The sequence below is a fragment of the Prosopis cineraria genome, unplaced genomic scaffold, assembly GCF_029017545.1.
Source record: "Prosopis cineraria cultivar Desert tree isolate PC_DT_omini unplaced genomic scaffold, ASM2901754v1 PC8, whole genome shotgun sequence".
Classification (NCBI taxonomy): Eukaryota; Viridiplantae; Streptophyta; class Magnoliopsida; order Fabales; family Fabaceae; genus Prosopis; species Prosopis cineraria.
The window spans coordinates 29,001,460-29,014,418 of NW_026555339.1; the positions used below are offsets into that span (position 1 = coordinate 29,001,460).

At 35.0% G+C, this 12,959-nt stretch overlaps 1 non-coding gene across 1 annotated transcript; it reads left to right on the forward strand.

The window, feature by feature from the left end:
- Positions 1–11,114: 11,114 nt before the first annotated feature.
- On the forward strand, positions 11,115–11,221 carry LOC129319106 (small nucleolar RNA R71). The gene has a single exon (XR_008595418.1). It is a non-coding gene; the product is annotated as a small nucleolar RNA R71 (small nucleolar RNA).
- The last annotated feature ends 1,738 nt before the right edge of the window (positions 11,222–12,959 follow it).

Sequence of the window (12,959 nt, forward strand, 5' to 3'; positions counted from 1 at the left end):
GTGTAGTTTAGCATAAAGATGCATGTCTCTTGGTTGGAAATTTTTTTTAGGAAAATATTAATTATGAATTTTTTATAAAATAATTTTAATGTTGGTTTGTAGTTTCTATTTATGAAAATATTTTATATCTTCATTTGTGACAAAATCTTGAGGGATAATTTTGTGAAAAATATTTAAATAAGATTTAAGAAAGCTTCATATGTTCACCTTTCAAGAAAATATTTTGTTTTATTTTATTTATTTTTAGGAAATTATTTTTTTACTAAAAGACAAAATGTTTTAAAATGTACTCGTGATAATTTATCGCTGTATAGGATAAGTTATTTGATTTATAAATCTACGAGGACTTTGAAAGTCTCACATAACTGATAATTTCAAAATTTTGTACATTCGATAATTTATCGCTATATAAGATAAATTAATTAATTTATAAACTTGCGTGGACTCTGAAAGTCTCAAGCATTTAAAGTAATATAAATCATTTTATAGATGTACATGTTGATAATTTATCCACATGTATACCAAATTAATTAATTTAAAAAACTTATGAGGACTTAGAAAGTCTCTCATAACAAACAAATTAGGTAAAATCATATAATAAGGAATCAATAAATAGAGATTTGAGATTTAAGTTTTGAAATTGTTTTTCTCAAACTTTCTCATAATGATCCTCACATGATGTATGCTTCCAAATTCAATAATGATGCCAAGCTTTTCCATATATTACAATCAAATGCCATTATAAAAGTAAAAGAAGTTCTCAGCCAAGCATCATATCAAGCTTAAAAAGTGGTGTGCGTTGGTAGATGTGGGCACAAATAATGGACTAAAAACCAAGAAGTTAAGATTCAAAGCCTATGGGATCGTGCATATAGAGTAAGCAAGAAGACAAATAGAGGATCCAAACTCAAATCTTAGATTGAAAGACAAGAGGCCAAATCAAATAATAATTATATGAATGATCAAGTTTCATTTAAAAAATAAATTAAGGAAAATAGAGGGTGGAAGAATAAGACCCCAAAGTGATCCTGTGATTTCCATTTAACCTACTAATGTGCAAGCATTTATAAAGTTTAAGAGAGATGAGCTTACCTCTAGTTGCCTTTATCAATCAGATCTCTTGTTCCACTATTTTCTATCGTGCTAGTTTCCTCTCACAATTTTTTCTTGATCTCTCTTCTCACTGTCCCATGCCCTATCGTTGCTTTCCTTTATATAAACCCATACATCTAGGGTTTCTCTAATATCTCAATCCTATCATGATCAATATTTTTATTTTATATATTCTTATATTATTATTATTATTATTATTATTATGAGATTGGATATTAATTGTTATCTTTCCTATTATTATATCATGATTATTATATTGAAATCTTCAAATAATATCTTATATATCTTAAAGCCCGTCTACTTTTTCACTATTATACTGTTCATATACAATGTTTTCCCTCAAATGGCCCTGCCTGATATTGTTCATCTATAGTGTTTTTCCCTAAATATCCTTTTTATGTGGGTCCCATCATTTCTGTGTCCATTATTATTATTCCAGAAAATTATCCTGTCTTCATCGCTCTCACCTTTTAGGCCTTTCTATCCTCAGGATTAATCATCTGTCTTCTCATTATCTCTCCCGCAGACCAAACTTCTGTTCTGTTATCATTGCACAGCGTCTTTGTCTTCATTCCCAAACAAAATCATGAATGTGAAAAGCGCGAGAGAGAGATTTGGCAGCTTAAAAGCCTGATCCAAGATTGAGATTGAGACTGAGACTGGCATGCGAGTTTTGTTAGCGAGTGGTGTTGGTAAGCCCTTACCCTAACTTTTTGATTACTTTCATCGATCATCAATGTCTTTTGTGAAGGTTCTAGGACATTCAAATGGTTTAGTTTTTCATTCTCCTCTTCAAAACTAATGTTTAAACTTTAATTTTTTATGCCTGAATTTTATCCATAGTACTAGGCAACATTTTAAATTTTTCTTGTGGTTGGTCATTTTTGTAGTTATAAATCATTGACAGGGTTACATTTTATTTTGTTGCTGTCTTGGATGCAGTATTTTTTATCCATGCTATCTTGAACATAGTCCTTGAAGAAGTAGAAGGAGGTTCACCCCTAGAGGACCCTCTACCATCCTCGTCAGTTTCAGCTAGTAGTATTATCATCCCTTCTGTCAATGCTATTAACTGCCGTCCCTTTCAATTGAGATTGATAGAGGAGGAGTGTGCCCAAAGTGTTTGTCAACTTTAGGATAGGAAATTAGTCGCTTATCCTCAAAATTACACTAAAGCTAACCCTAATGCAATATAGGGCCAACCCTAGGTCATCTCCCAAGGAATGGTTTTAAGTCTAATTGAAAGTTATCTAGTGAAATAAATCAACCAAAGTTTGTAGGAATTTAGTTATCTAGCTAATTATCTAAACTAATTACCTAATATGCAAGTAATTAAAATGCTAGTGAAAGTGAGTGAAATGAACTTCCCTTTTACAATAATGGAACCCTAGAGATTAGTTGATTTTGGACTCATTATCTTCTCATGATTAGGCTAAGTTTAGCTTCCCTTTCCTCTTGACTAAAGCTGTCATGACTTAAGAAAATTATCCTAAGCCAATTAACCTAATTAGCTAACCTCCCTAGGTCTTAGATTAAAGTCCCTAGTTAATTAACCAATTGGTGAAGACATTAGCCAAGTGATTCACTCAAAATCCTCTCTCAACAGCCATGGTCAAACACATAAATTGAGCAACCACAAGATTATGTCAAGCTACTCAACAACACAAGCATTAACACCACAAGATTATGCAATATTAACACAAGAAATTCACTAATTGAAAAACACAAGATTATGTGCCAAACAAAGAGTGGCAAAATTCAGTCATGGCTGTCCAAGGAAGAAATTAAATGAAACAATCCTCTCTCTTTACATCAACATCAAATTCAAATTAGAATTTATAAGCTAAGATGATTAAACCCTAGATTAAGGAATCTAACCATCTAGTAAAAAGAGAAGAGGATAGGAAACAAAAGAACTTAGCCAATTTGAAGCTCAAGACTCATCCTCCATCTTCATCTCTCTAGGATTCCACAAAGAAACTTAGCCAATCTTCATCTTCAAGAACCCTAGTGATTGCTTGTGAAGGCCAAACTCCATAGCTCTTGAATGATGAAATGAGCTTCAATCCTTGTGAAAATGGAAGGGATGGAACGAAAATGAAGAGAGGAGAAGAATGGTATGAGTTTTGTGGAGGTTTGGTGGCTGAAAATGGAGGTTAGGGTGCTGGAAAATGAAGAACAAAAGAGAGAAAATGAAGAACACTATGAACAAGAGAGAGAGAGAATGTGGAAGATGAATGAGATATGTGTTGGATCCCATTTGGGACTTAAAATGGCGTGCTCCTTGGTGTCTCCCATCAGCTGAAGCTTAATTAAAATAAGGAAAAAGAAATTAAAATGTAAATGGGAGCCTTGTCACACTTGCAAGGTGGCAACTTCCTATTGGTTTGTAGATGATTCCAATGTGTGCCTAATTTCCCATGTGTCATCCACATCATTTTAGCTGATCTAATCCCTCAAAATAATCATAATTCACGTGCAAACCATCAGCCATTGTCCTCAAGGAGTGTTGACCTCAATTGCCCAATTGATGCACAAGTCACATGCCACCTATGTCACATAAATCACATAATTCAATTAAATAGCATATGATATAATAAAATCTAATTCATGTCCAGAATTAAATTCATAATTAGAAGGGAGAATTTATTAAATTAACCAAGTTTAGGCTGCACAAAATTATATAAAAATTTTCACACAAAGGCAAACCAAAAACTAGGACAAACTAAGACACTTAAGAAAGTGTTGACTTTTTTATTTAATTACTCCCAAACTAAAATGAATTTTAAAAATATAATTTCACCATTCATCACATCACACTGGACATAAATGCACTTTGTCAATTTTTCTTGTACATTTTCTCAAAAGTTCATTTTTTGGACCAAAATGCCCCTAGTGCACTGATCTTAGAAACTTAGGCAAAGTTCCAAATCTAATGCAATGTGTGCACTTGAAGGTGATAAATCATTAATAAAATGGTCCTAATTGACAAATAAAAGTGGGTAACAAATGTGTTCTATCAATTCCCCCACACTTAGCTTTTGCACTCCGGGCAAAATCAAGTGAAAAAGGTCCCAAAAGAAACTATAAGACAAAGAAATAAGAGAAAAACATTGTTTCAAGTCACTAAAATACTAGCTCATGAACTTCTACAAATTATCAATCAATGTGGCAATAATTACGAAAGAATTATGCACATCACAAACAAACCCTTACCAAGAATCAATGTCAAAGAGTAAGCCTCTCTAGGTTAAGTGTTTGCTCTCATCACTCAAAGTGTATAAGGTATTAAATTTCACTCAAAATTTCTTAGGATAAACCCTACTATGAATTTGTAACCCTTCTACATCTCCATCACTAAATAGCACTTGCAATCAAGAATCAAATGGACTTTATTAGGTTGTGATATAGGTAATGAAAGGATGTCTAAGAAATGCATGTATAAAAAAAAAATAGGGTTAGCATCAAAATAATGCTAAATCAAGATATATCCCCTTAATATGCAAAGCATAACCTAACTCAATTGAGTGAACACCTTAACACAATGAGGATGGAAAGAAATGATAAGAAATAATAAAACAAATGGAATGGATGAGCTAGGCAACTTTTTATTTTTTTATTTTTTTTTTTTTTCTTTCTTTTTTTTTTTTTTTTTTTTTTTTCTTTTTTTTTTTCTTTTCTAGCAACTTTTTTCTTTTCTTTTTGACTAATTTTTTTTTCAAATCTATCTTTGTTGTTTTTTTTTGGTTGCCCCTAACTCTTTTGTTTTTTTTTTGGTTGCCCCTAACTCTTTGAAAACAATGGAAGTAATGGATAGAGAAATGATAATAGCATCCACTCATTTGATCTAGGACATGCAATGAATATTAAAAAGACATATAAAAGTGTAACATGCATTCCTTGGGGAAAAATAGGGTGAATATTTTTTTTTTTAGAATCAAACCAAAGGCTCAAAGTGGCTAACAAAGGATAATAAATAATAATAGGTTGGCTATTTGGCTCTTGGCTATTTTTTATGAATGCCATCTCTCATCTCCTATCAAACAAGTGCAAGATATATGGTCTTAATTAAGAAGTGAAACAAATTCTAGAGGGTAACATCACTAAGGAATTAATCACACATGAGTGTTTAGCCTCTTCCATGAATGGGTAATATGCCACTCTAATCCATTAATTCAAGGTAAAAGAATGTTCACTTCACACCTATTCAATCCTAAAAATTACCACATCTCAAGAATCAAAATATCCATTCAAGAGCTAGGTAATTAAGTAACCTCAAACAAAACAAAACAAAAAAAATTTTTTTTTGAATTTTTTTTTTTACAAAACCAAACAAAACCAAACAAACAAAACAAAATGTTTATTTCTCTCCCCCACACTTAAATCATGCATTGTCCTCAATGTATGTATAGACTAGTGATAAAATAAGTGAGATCAATAATGAATGCATAACAAAAGTGTGGTGCAGATTTTTTTTTTCAAACTAAAACACAAAACAAAGAAGTCAAATAAAGCAAATAAACTCTAATTTTCCTACTAGGTTCATCTCCCCCACACTTGAACTATACCTATCATTAAATATATCAATTAAAGGAAGGTAAAAGCTCAAGGTTAGAGAGATACAACCTTATCATGGTGGTTCAAAAACATGTTGAGAGAAGTCCTCCTCCTTTTGAAGTGATTTGGCATCTTTGTAGAGCTTGCATAGGTGACCATTGATTTGCATAGTGGAACCCGTGGCTTTATTCAAGAGTTGCAAAACCCCATAGGGAAACACCTTGGTCACTAAATATGGTCCCTCCCACTTAGACTTCAACTTGGCATGCTTATGAATAAACCTTGTTTGGAACAAGAGGACTTGATCTCCTTCTTGGAACTTTTTCCTCAAGATTAGCTTGTCATGAAGGATCCTTGTTTTCTCCTTATAGATTCTAGAAGACTCATAGGCATCCAACCTAAGCTCCTCAAGTTCTTGCATTTGAAGAAATCTCTCCTTAGCCGAAAGATGGAAATCCAAGTTTAGTTTCTTGATGGCCCAATAGGCCCTATGCTCTATCTCCACAGGGAGGTGGCAAGCCTTTCCATACACCAATCGAAAAGGAGACATGCCAATGGGAGTCTTATAAGCGGTCCGATAAGCCACAAAGCATCCTCCAAGTGTAAAGACCAATCCTTCCTATTTGTGTTCACCACCTTGGTTAGGATTTTCTTGACTTCTCTATTTGATACTTCGGCTTGGCCATTAGTTTGGGGATGATATGGTGTAGAGATTTTGTGATGCACCTCCATATTTAGCCAAGAGAGCCTTCATCATCTTATTGCAAAAGTGGGATCCTTGGTCACTTACCAAGGCCTTAGGAACTCCATACCTACAAAAAATATTAGATTTGAGAAACTTCAAAACAATCTTAGCATCACAAGTTCTAGTAGGAATGGCTTCAATCCACTTTGAAACATAATCAACACCAAGTAATATGTACTCAAAACTAAAGGATGGTGGAAAGGGACCCATGAAGTCAATGCCCCAAACATCAAAAATCTCACAAAATAAAATGGGTTGTTGAGGCATTTCATGTCTCTTACCCCAACTACTAACCTTTTGACATTTCAAGCATGCTTTACAAAATTCATAAGAGTCTTTAAACAAGCTAGGCCAATACAATCCACAATCTAAAACCTTCCTAGCTGTCTTATTTGAGCTAAAATGACCACCACATGCATGAGAGTGACAAATTCAAGAACAGAAGGCACATCAACATCATCAACACACCTCCTAATCACTTTATCACTACAAATCTTCCACATCAAAGGTGGTTCCCAAATGTAAAATCTAGACTCTCTTTTCAATTTTTCAATGGCAAAACGTGAAGCACAAGGAGGCAAGACTCTACACTCAATATAGTTAGCAAAAGAGGCATACCATGGAGGCTTAGATGAAATGGCACACAATGCCTCATCAGGAAATGAATCACAAGGAATAGTAGGGTTAGAGTTTACCATAGTAGCTTTTAAATGAGGTAGTCTAGACAAATGATCCGCTACTTGATTGGTAGAACCACTCCTATCCCTTATCTCCACATCAAATTCTTGCATTAAGATCACCCATCGAATCAAGCGAGGCTTAGAATCTGTCTTCTTAAACAAGTACCTCACAGCAGCATGGTCAGTGTACACAACAACTTTAGAGTTAAGAAGATATGATCTAAATTTATCAAGTGCAAAAACAATAGCAAACAACTCTTTCTCAGTTGTGGTGTAATTAACCTGAGCTGAATCTAGGGTCCTAGATGCATAAGCAATCACATATGATAACTTGCCCTCTCTTTGACCAAGCATAGCTCCCACAGCAAAATTAGAAGCATCACATGACAACTCAAAAGGTAAAGACCAATTTGGGGCTTTAAGAATGGGAGGGGAAATGAGCATGCTTTTCAAAGTGTCAAAACTCCTTTTGCAAGCATCATCAAAAACAAAATCAACATCTTTTTGTAAGAGTTTAGACATAGGCAAAGCAATTTCACTAAACCCCTTTATAAATCTCCTATAAAAGCCTGCATGTCCCAAAAATGATCTCAAATCTTTCAAACAAACAGGATATGGCAAAGAAGCAATCACATCTACTTTGGCCTTATCCACCTCTATGCCATTGGAAGAAATCAAATGGCCTAAAACAATTCCTTTATCTACCATGAAATGGCATTTTTCAAAGTTAAGCACAAGCTTCTTTTCAATGCACCTACCAAGCACTTTATCTAAAGAATGCAAGCATGAATCAAAGGACTCACCATATACAGTAAAATCATCCATAAAGACTTCCATGCAATGTTCAATAAAATCACAAAATATGGACATCATGCATCTTTGAAAAGTACCAGGTGCATTGCAAAGACCAAAAGGCATCCTCCTATAGGCAAATGTACCAAAGGGGCATGTAAAGGTAGTCTTATCTTGGTCACTAGGAGCTATAGGAATCTGAAAATACCCACTAAACCTATCTAGGAAGCAATAATGGGACTTGGAAGCCAATCTCTCAAGCATTTGATCAATAAAAGGCAAAGGAAAATGGTCCTTCCTAGTCACATTATTGAGCTTCCTATAGTCTATGCACACTCTCCAAGCATTTTGAACTCTAGTTGGAACAAGCTCTCCTTTCTCATTTTTTACCACAGTAATCCCCCCTTTCTTAGGTACAACTTGGGTTGGAGACACCCACTCACTGTCAGCTATAGGATAGATGATCCCAGCACTAAGTAGCTTAACAACCTCTTTCTTTACCACATCTAAAATCAATGGGTTAAGTCTCCTTTGTGGTTGCCTAATGGGCTTAGCATTGTCCTCAAGAAAAATTTTATGTGTGCACACAATAGGGTCAATACCAGGAATGTCAGCCAAAGTCCAACCAATAGCATGTATGTTCTTTCTCAACACATCAAGTAATGCATTTTCTTCCTCAAGAGATAAAGAGTTAGAAATTATTACCGGAAGCTTCTCATTCTCAATGAGATATGCATACTTGAGATTGGATGGTAAAGGCTTCAACTCCAAGGTAGGTGGCTCTACACAAGAGGGAATGAGCTTCTTCAAGTCTAATTTGGTGGAATATTCCATGGTACTATCTTGTCTTTTAGGCTTGTCACTTGTTTTTGATTTCTCCTCTTCTTTCTTTACAGCCTCCCCCTTTTCTTGCAACTTGTCCTCAAGTGCTTGGACTTGAGCCACGGCCTTGACATGTGAAAGTGTAGAATTTTCCTCCAATAGCTTGGGAATCCTAAGAACATCAAGCTCGAGTGGAAAAAACTCATAGATTCGGCCTTAATGGCTTTAGTACCTACAACACAAGAAGATATACCCTTCTCAAGCATTTCAAGATCAAGCATAGGAGATATTTTAAACAAATCATGAGAAGAAGTAGTTGCATCATTCAAGCATGCATCAATCTCTAAACAAATAGGACAACTACATCCATCAATACATGTAGTAGTAACAAGAGACAAATCATCATCAACATGTGAGAAAGAATCAAGCATGTGAGACTCACAAGCATCATGAAGCAATAACTCAATGGAACTTACACCTAACAAAGAATAATCCTCAAAAGGATGTTTCATTGCTTCATATATATTAAAAATAACATGATCCTCTCCACATTTCAAAATCAAACTACCTTTTTCCATGTCAATCAATGTACGGGCAGTCCTCATAAATGGCCTTCCTAAAATCAAAATATCATCCCCACTCCCTTCTTTTGACATATCAAGCACATAGAAATCCACAGGAAATAATAGACCTTTAACACAAACCAACAAGTCTTCTACTACTCCATGTGGTCTTCTAACACTTCTATCCGCTAATTGGCATATCATAGGTGTCTTATGCATGCAATCAAGACTCAAGGCATGATAAATTGAAAGAGGCATAACATTAATGGCTGCACCTAAGTCTATCAATGCATGAGAAAAATGTGTGTTGCCAATCTTGCATGGAATTGTGAAGGAACCGGGGTCCTCACATTTTATAGGGAGTTGAGGCTTCATGATAGCACTCACAGATGAGGGTAATTGTACCCTTGCATTAGGCCTAAATTTTCTTTTATTTGTACAACAATCTTTCAAAAATTTGGCATACTTAGGAAAGTTCTTAACTACATCCATCAAGGGTACATTAACATGAATCTTGTGGAAGAAATCATATACCTCTTGATCAAATTGTCCCTTCACTTGCTTAGGGACCACTTGTGCTTGTGGAAAAGGAAGCTTCTTATAATCTCTTGACTTTGCTTTCCTTCTTCCTTCCTTAAACTCTCCTTTCTTGTTTCACTTTGCTCGGCCTCTCCCTCTTTTTCCTTACTAAACAACTCGGCCATAGTCCCCTTTTCCACCTTAGATGGTGGTTGCTCACATATGATCTCCTCAATGTTTTCATCCTCATCATCTCTACAAAAAGATGCATCATTAGGAGCAAAAGAAGAACTAGAAACATTAACATCAATTGAAGAATTTAAAGAGGGCTTCTCGGCCTTCCCTTGTCTTTTGTCTTCTTGTACTCTTTCTCCCAACTCCTTGCCACTCCTCAATGTGATAGCATTAAGATTAGCTTTAGGATTAGCAACGGTGTTGGATGGTAATGTAGAGGCTTGAGCATTGGCTGCACTTAATTGGTTAGCAAGCATATTCATTTGAGAAGTAAGGGCATCAATTTTAGAGTTCATGTTCTCACACTTGTTACCCATACTCTCTACCTTGTTCCCTAAGCCATCATACATGTTTTTATACAAAGAGTTCATTTCAATCAACTGCTTACGTAACACATTCACATCATTAGAAGAGTTCGAATTAGAAGAACTCTCAATTGGAACAAGCCTCCTATCACTATAAGAATTAGAAGAAGGTGTAAGAGAATTACCACTTGGATTGTAGCTTTGAGAAGAGCTACCTTGAGACAAATGAGGTGGAGGGTCACGGCCAAAGGTGTTTTGATAGGATTCTCTTTGTTGATTGTCTTGTAAAGCCACATTTGGATTTGAATAGGAGAAATTAGGATGGTCTCTCCATGAAGGGTTGTAAGTATTAGAATAAGCTCCTTGCCCTTGCCTCCCACCATAGGATTGTTTTCCATTGTAGATAGCATTTACTTGTTCAAACTTAATAGGACAATTGCTTTCTACATGCATAGGTGAGTCACAAAAAGTACAAGAATAAGGGACAAGTGCTTGAGAAGTACTTACATTGCTCACTTGAGATATTTGTGAAGCCAACATTCTCCCAATCTTGGCAGCTAGCAAGTCCACATATGAATCATTAAGAACTGAGGAACCTACCATATTCACATTTCTCTTTTCCCTTGTAGAGTATTGAGCACCACTTGAAGCCATCTTGTCAATTAGTTCCCAAGCCTTTGAGGAAGTGAGGTCAATCAAGCATCCACCACTAGCGGCATCAATGTTAACTTTGTCTCTTGGAATCAAGCCCTCATAGAAATATTGGACTAAATTCTCACTAGAAATTTGATGGTGTGGGCATTTAGCCAAAAGGCCTTGGAATCTAGTCCAATACTCATAGAGACTCTCATCCTCTCCTTGTTGGACCCCATAGATTTGCTTTCTCAAATTGGTGACCTTGGAATTTGGAAAGAATTTATCTAAGAAGAGTCTTCTTAGCTCGGCCCATGTGCTCACTTTCACATAAGAAGGGTAGTTGAAATACCACTCCTTTGCTAAACCTTCAAGAGAAAATACAAAAGCCTTAGCTTGAATATCATCAACATTTACATGCATAGGCTTCATAGTATCACAAACCAATAGGAAAGTATGCAAAAACCTATGGCAATCCTCTCCCGGTAACCCATGAAATTTAGGCAATGCATTAATCAAAGAGGATTTAATTTCAAATTGAACATTAGTAGGAGGAACATATAAGCCATAAGGATTATCATGCCAATTAGGTTGAGTTAATTGCCTAATGCTCCTCTCCTCTCTAGGGTTATGCAAGCCTTCAAATTCATTATTAACATGGCCATCATCATGCAAATTCTCATTCCCATTCCCATGGCCCTCATTATGCACATGCTCATGTCCTAAGATACCTTCCATTGTTGAATTACAAACCAAATGAGAATCAAGAATAGGTTGTGATCTTCTCAATCTAGAAATAGTCCTTTCAATTTCTGGATCTAATTCAACAAAAGAGGTATGTTTTCTTCGGGTCATGCACTAATCAAGCTCAAGAAAATTAAGAACAAAGAACAAGCTAAACTAAAATGCAAATCAACATGAAACAATTCAAAACACACAAAAGCAAGAGAAATAATTTTTTTTATTTTTTTTTATTAAACTCAATAGCAACAAAATGAAAAAAAAAATAACACCAAACAAGTAGAAAGAGAGTTAGAAATGCTCAATCAAGAAGCTTTGGCAATTCTGGAATTCGCAGAGTAGGCTCTCTGGAGACAGTGAACTTGTGAATTTTCTATCAGCAAATCCACATGATATATTCCCCTGAAACTTTTATGAGAAACACAAGAGATATACAGGAAAATTATATAAAACTTTTAGATTAAAAATCCTGCCCAATCGTTCCCAGAATTTTTCACAAGTTGGTCCTCAAGTCTGGAGAAACAGGATTTCGTCCAGAAGACCTTCAGAGCTTCTAACAAACTTTCAAATAGGAAAATGGAAAAATTGAAGAAAATCCTAAACACAAGAAACCAAGATAAGACAGCGATAAGAAAAATGAAACTAGAATCAATCAATTTGAACGCACAAAGAGGAAGATATGCTAACTCAAATTGAAACAGGGTTTTGGAAATCCTCTGTAATGGCTCCCTGGACCTTGTTAGATTGTAAAATTTCCACAGGACACTTCCCACGTCCAAAATTGACCAAACCAATTTTAAAGTGAAGCTAGGATATAGAGCTTTCAATGAAATAAATTTTAAGTTCAAATTCCCTCAGACTCATTCCCAGTTAATTTTTCAATTTCAGACAGAGACACTAGAAACAGAGTATTTTCAGCTCTACACCAAACCAACGAAAATTACATTAATTTTTTTTTTCTTTTTCAAAACAGAATAAAAACACTCAAAACACACAAAAAACACTAAACAAAACACAAAACACAAATTTTTATAATTTTTCAAAAAAAATTTTCAGGAACACTAAAAATATAAATTAAGTACTAAACAACCTTAGAATTAAACTTAAACCATTCCCCGGCAACGGCGCCAAAATTTTGATAGGAAATTAGTCGCTTATCCTCAAAATTATACTAAAGCTAACCCTAATGCAATATAGGGCCAACCCTAGGTCATCTCCCAAGGAATGGTTTTAAGTCTAATTGAAAGTTATCTAG